Genomic DNA, 6,148 nt, shown 5'->3' with positions numbered 1-6,148 from the left:
TGCGCTTGTCTAGGCCGCACCTGTCTCCGTTCTGTCTGATTTGAAGCTCTCTCAGCAGTAAAAGCTAAAGCTCTTTGCTCACGGCTCGATACACAAACGTCTGCTCAAGTATTACTCACATACATGCATGCTTTTATACTGACATGCTCGCTATTTTGTCTATGAGCCAACTGTGTGTATCACGTAACACATACTTCACACCAGCCGAGCGCCCGGACACACACTCGCTTGATGTGTGTCGAGTGTGGTGCTTTGGGGGTCGAACGGGTCTGGGTGTAGGAGTACGAGCAGACGAGTACACCAGCTTACTGCCGCACATGTACACATACACACACACACACACACACACACACACACACACACACACACACAGTGGATGTGTGTGGGATAAACACCATGCTCTGAGATTCATGTTTACAGCCTGGCAAAAAGATTTTTTACGAGATGCAAGGCCTGCAAAGCCAAAGTTCAACAAGACCTCCTGCACTACTCTCTCTCTCTCTCTCTCTCTCTCTCTCCTATCTTTCTCTCTCTGTGGTCAAGCTGAACACTGACACCATTAGTTAAACCTCAGCGTGCCACAAAGGCTTTCCCACACTGTTTCAAAAACATAGTCATACAGGCCCACAGCCTAATGCTCACCCTCTCACACACACATGTTGGCCCGGGGAATCAGATACACACACGGCTTCTGTTAACCCGAGAGCGAAGAGGTCAATCCAGTTGATCCCCAGCATGAATGCCTCTCATACGAACACACTGCATCCATGGCAACAAGACACCTCCACATTAGCTCCAATAAAAAGAGTGCCATCTGCGGCTCACCGTGTCCTCGTATACAAACCTAAGCTGTGCCCTATTCACTTTCCCCTGTGTATAAAAATCCAGTTCACTATACAGAGCACTAGTATAGGAACCAGAACTGGATGAGGTAGTAAAACTGTGCTGTTGGATAGCAGACTGTGATGCATTAACAATTTGAACGTCTGCTTTTTTTAAAAAGAAGCTGCACGTGAATCTTTTAACAAACCAAACTAAACAACACAATGAAAGATGGGTAATCCATGTCTGATATGGTTTATCATTTGTGCACTTCATAATACAGTGCATTATAGCAGGGGTGTCCAAACTACGGTATTTTAGAAATAGATTGAAAGTTGGCCCGCTGTTAAGCAGGTTTTTATGATGTGAGATTCAAAGTTTGAACGCTAGGTGTCAGAAACGGGCCAAAGAGTCTAAAAGTGGAGAGAGTGCACAGTTATAGCGCAGGAAAACGGGCCAAAGAGTCTAAAAGCGGAGAGAGTGCGCAGTTATAGCGCAGGAAAACGGGCCAAAAAGTCTAAAAGCAGAGAGAGTGCTCAGTTGTTGCGCAGGAAAATGGGCCAAAGAGTCTAAAAGCGGAGAGAGTGCGCAGTTATAGCACAGGAAAACGGGCCAAAAAGTCTAAAAGCGGAGAATGCGCATTTGTAGCGCAGAAAAACGGGCCAAAAAGAAGTGGAGAGGGTGCGCTGAAAGTAATCAGAGTCTGAGTCTGTGGCCTGTGACTTCAAATATTTCTCCTTCTGGCCCCCAACAAAAAAAGTTTGGAGACCCCTGCATTATAGGATTGTTACAGTGCACTAAAAATTCCAAATGATGGGACACCAAAGTAGTTCACTAAATAGTGAATAAGGCACAGTTTCGAAAACAACTCTAGTCATCAGCACAGCTAGTGTTAATTCAATTAATGAATTTCCACTGCTGTACTTTCAGTGACTTTTCAAAACTGTTTTGAAAGCTGATTTTGTGCATCCACACGATTAAATGAGTTTTAGATTAACTGTGTTTCTAAAGCTTAGAGCTAATAAATCTTGTTAAATGTTTTTGTTAACTTACTACATACTACTATTTGTTACCACATCATGCTACACTAAATACACAGACATGCCAAAAGTCATGGGACAGGAAGCAGTGTCATGTCCCATAACTTTTGCCATATTGCTTGGAAGCTAAAGAACTTGCACTGACCTTTGAAGGGTGATGTCTGCAGCACTAGGTGTCTGTGAGCTGATGTATCGGAACTGAGTCGCTGCGCTTTCCTCCGAGTGCGCTGTGATGCTGCTCAGCAATGCTGCATCAGCAGCAGTTGGAAAAGAGGCGGAATCTGACTTCACATGTATCGGAGGAGGTATGTGCTAGTCTTCACCTTCCTGGTGTTGGGGCATCACTAGTGATAGAGGGGTTGGGTAACTGGCCGTGTAAAGGAGGAGAAAATGGGAATACAATAAAAAAAAAAGAATCATAATATTATAAATTATAATAAAAATAATACTACTGAAAAACTAAATATAAAAATACATGCATACAGACCCTGTTATTTAGAATGACTTGTTAACTTGTTAATGTTCTCTTTTCTATTCACAGTTTGTGAATGAGGTAATTAAAAGCTAACATTGATCATGGGCAGAGACACCTGTTCTTCAGACCTGGTGACCCACACTCTTCCTCTATGTGAGAGAAATGAGGTCTAATTTCATGAGATAACCTTTTTTTTTAAATCTGCACCTAGATAATTCTGCTACATAATTCTTCTAAGCTCTGTAAAGGTAATGCCAGGTCTATAAGGGAAGCTTTGTTCTTTTAGATTTTAATCAACCTGTCAGTATTTATACCCTCCTCTATTATATTGCTCACTTTCTCTTGCAGTGTAGCTTTAGGAACAGTATTTTGCTGCTCAGTGATTGAGAGTGCTACTTGTGATTTATGAATCCGGCATCCTTTGTTACCGTTACCACGTCTGGACTGCGTTTCTGTGCACATCTGACACCGAAGGGGTTTTCTCCTGTCTGGCTGTGTGGAATGCTGGGAGTGAGCCTGTTTTTTTTGTGATTCAGGATTAAGGATCAAAGCTGGAACTGAAGGGCGAAGGAGAGGGTAGGCCGCTCTGACCAGGTGGTGTATATGGGGTGAAAGTTAACACCCAGTTTGTACGGGCAGAGGTTGATCAGTGCAGATGCTGGTGTGTGTTTGTGTGTCTGTCCACTGCAAATGTCTTTGTGCTGAACCTGGTCTTGTTGAAGCTGAACCGTAGCAGATTGATTTGTTTGGATATTTGTGAGGCTGGGAGGGTGTATTTGAGCTGGACGAATACCCTGTACTGCAGTTCTCACATTGTAACCTCCCAGAAGGCCAGAGCAGCTCACTGTTATAGTTAGCAGATCTGCACTGAGCCGCAACCTTCAAACACCTGCTGGGGTATCTCTCTATAAACTCTTCTTTTTGTCTTTTCATTTACGTTTATCATCACAAATTTGTCTGTTTTGGCATCTCATAACTTTAAAAATTCTTAAATATTCTGACTATTTATGATATTTATAGGACTTTAAACTATACAGATATCAAATTATCCATCTTAATCACTTTCTACTTTCACTTGCATGCATGCATCCACCATGTCATGCACAACAGGGACGGATAATTTTAGCGAAATATTTTGACCTTGTTCTGTTTCAGAGATACACTTTGATTTTCTAAAACTATTTTAATTACTTTGATTTTTTAGCTCTGCTAAGTAGTCAAGTCAAGTCAAGTAGTTTTATTGTCAATACTGCATATGTACAGGACATACAGAGAATTGAAATTACGTTACTCTCCTTCCCAATTTTACAGCAGGTACAGATAATAGATATAATAAAAGAAAGAATAGGAGACTGACGTATCTGGTTGATACGCACTATGTGTACAATACAGTAGGGACACAATTAGACATACATAAGACAGAAACAAGGTGCAGTAGTGTGGGGGAGAAATAGATATATAAATATAAGTAAAAAAAAGAAATAGATATATAATATAAAAGAGTGGGAGACACTATATGTACAATACAACAAGACACAATAAACATACGTAAGACAGAAGACAATAGTGCAATATGATGGTGATTGAGATGGAATGACAGTATAAAATGTATATAAGTATGGAGACAATGTGAGAAAAATAAAGTACATTTATTATTATTATTATTATTATTATTATTATTATTATTATTATTATTTATTTATGAACATGTATGACCTTTTTCTTCTGTTCCACTAGAGGAATATACATTTAATTTATTCTGCAACCAGTTCAGCATTTAAATATAATCAGCTCAATGCAAGGTCAGCTAACCATCCTCCAGCAGAGATATCTCAGTCTAGTTGTGCTACACATCAATATGTCTTAGCATCAGTGAGCATGTGCGGACACACATTTTTTATGTTTTTATGTGTTTTTAGGGTAACTCTCTTTCATTTAAATAACCACAGCCCCATTTCATAATTTGTGTGTTTAAGTGTTACAAATATGTAAATGTAATTTAATAATTACCGTAATGAGACAATGAAAAATACAAAAACAGCTTCTAATCACAATGTTCCCTTAACTGTTTCCTGGTATATTGATTCAGGCTTTCTAAATATCTAACTGAGACTTCTGGTATTTTTATGTTAAATACATACACTAAGGTAGCAGGGTTTGACAGGGTAGAACAACTCCTCACAACACTGGTCTCCACAATTTTAATGTATGTTAATTCATTTTTTGCTTATACAGGAATACTTTTTAGTAAATTATCATAAAAACATTCCCTTATTCATCAAATAACTCATGGATTTTGCTGTCACATCATCCTATTTGTAGATTTTCATTGTAAAAATCATTGAAAATGAGCAGCCTCGTTGTAAACACCAAGTATAGCTAACAATGTTAGCACTAAGCTAAGCTAGGCTAAGCTAAAAACACATCTTTACCATTTATCTATATTAAATATTTAATATATCATATAGACAAGACAATATGACACCATATGACATATGACATATGAAATAAACTGTGTAAAACAGTGTAGTTAGATTAAAACAGTGTAAAATACATTTTATTAATGAAACTAATACATACAGTACATGCTAATTTACAGTTAGCTTTGTTAGCTTTGTTAAAATACAGTAGAGCTGAACAGTTACACTATGTTATTTAGAAGTTTAGAGTTTGAGAGTTAGTTTGTACCCCTACCCCTTGTTTTAGAATGTAACAAAGTTACAAGGAGAAAAGGTAAAATCCTCCACCTAAGAACTGGAAAAACCCTTAAAGAACCTGCTTTTATTTTTCCATTCCAAACTAAATTCTAAGGCCTCTGCCATCTGTTGCAACATTAAAGGTAGTAAAAATGTTAAAGTTAGCTAGCTAGCTAGCTACTAAGATAAACTACAAGCAATGTTATGCTTATTATAAAGAAAATGGCAGAAAACCACAGTACAACTATACATTAAACTATGGTAATATAAGTAATATAGTTTACCAAGGAGAATACTTACATTTGTGAGTTTCTTTGTTCGCTTTTGCCACCATCTTTCCATCTTAGCCCCCTCTGAAAAATCAAACCACCCCCCACCCTCTCCAGCCTAACAAGAATGTGGAACAGTGTTGCCCAACTTATTTCAGAGGAAAGTAGCTAAAGCCAGTTAGCGGACAAACCAAAGAAAAACAAATACGTACATAGTTATTACATAATGGACATAAAATATACACAAATAATTTATTTTACCAAAAGGCAGGTAATATTTATGCATTTACTAATTTTTCTGACACAGGTCAAAACAAAATCAAATTACTTTATGCATTATGTCCAGCACTTTTGTTATTATGTGATGATTCTGGATTTAATTTGAAGCTAATTCAAATTAAGATTCTGATGCCTGGCTCAACAGGCTGAGATAAAGGGTATTTTAAAGCAACACTAAGAGCCTAATATTCAGCTGAGGAATATTTGGTTACAGTATTTTCTGGACATTTTGATTCTTGAGCAGTCTACAGCCAAACTTCGTAAGGCTACTTCAAGAACTGTTAGTAACTGGAAAAGAGGGATAAGGGACGGGTCTTATGTTTTCCTCCAGTTTTGTAATTTCATATATGTACATGTTGGTGAGTAGTGAATGTGTATGTATTGGTGTATGATTGTTGTAATTATTGTGAATCCAATAAATTGTTATTCGTAAAAAAAATACTCTATGCACGAAATGTCAACAGACACAAGGTATACCCTAAAATAGGGAGGAGCTAGAAAGCATTTAGCTCTTATAGCACTAACCCTGTCCAGCATAAACCAATATTAATTACAAGGCATTTTTCA

The sequence above is a fragment of the Astyanax mexicanus genome, chromosome 8, assembly GCF_023375975.1.
Source record: "Astyanax mexicanus isolate ESR-SI-001 chromosome 8, AstMex3_surface, whole genome shotgun sequence".
Classification (NCBI taxonomy): Eukaryota; Metazoa; Chordata; class Actinopteri; order Characiformes; family Acestrorhamphidae; genus Astyanax; species Astyanax mexicanus.
Note: the sequence above shows the minus strand (reverse complement) of the source record.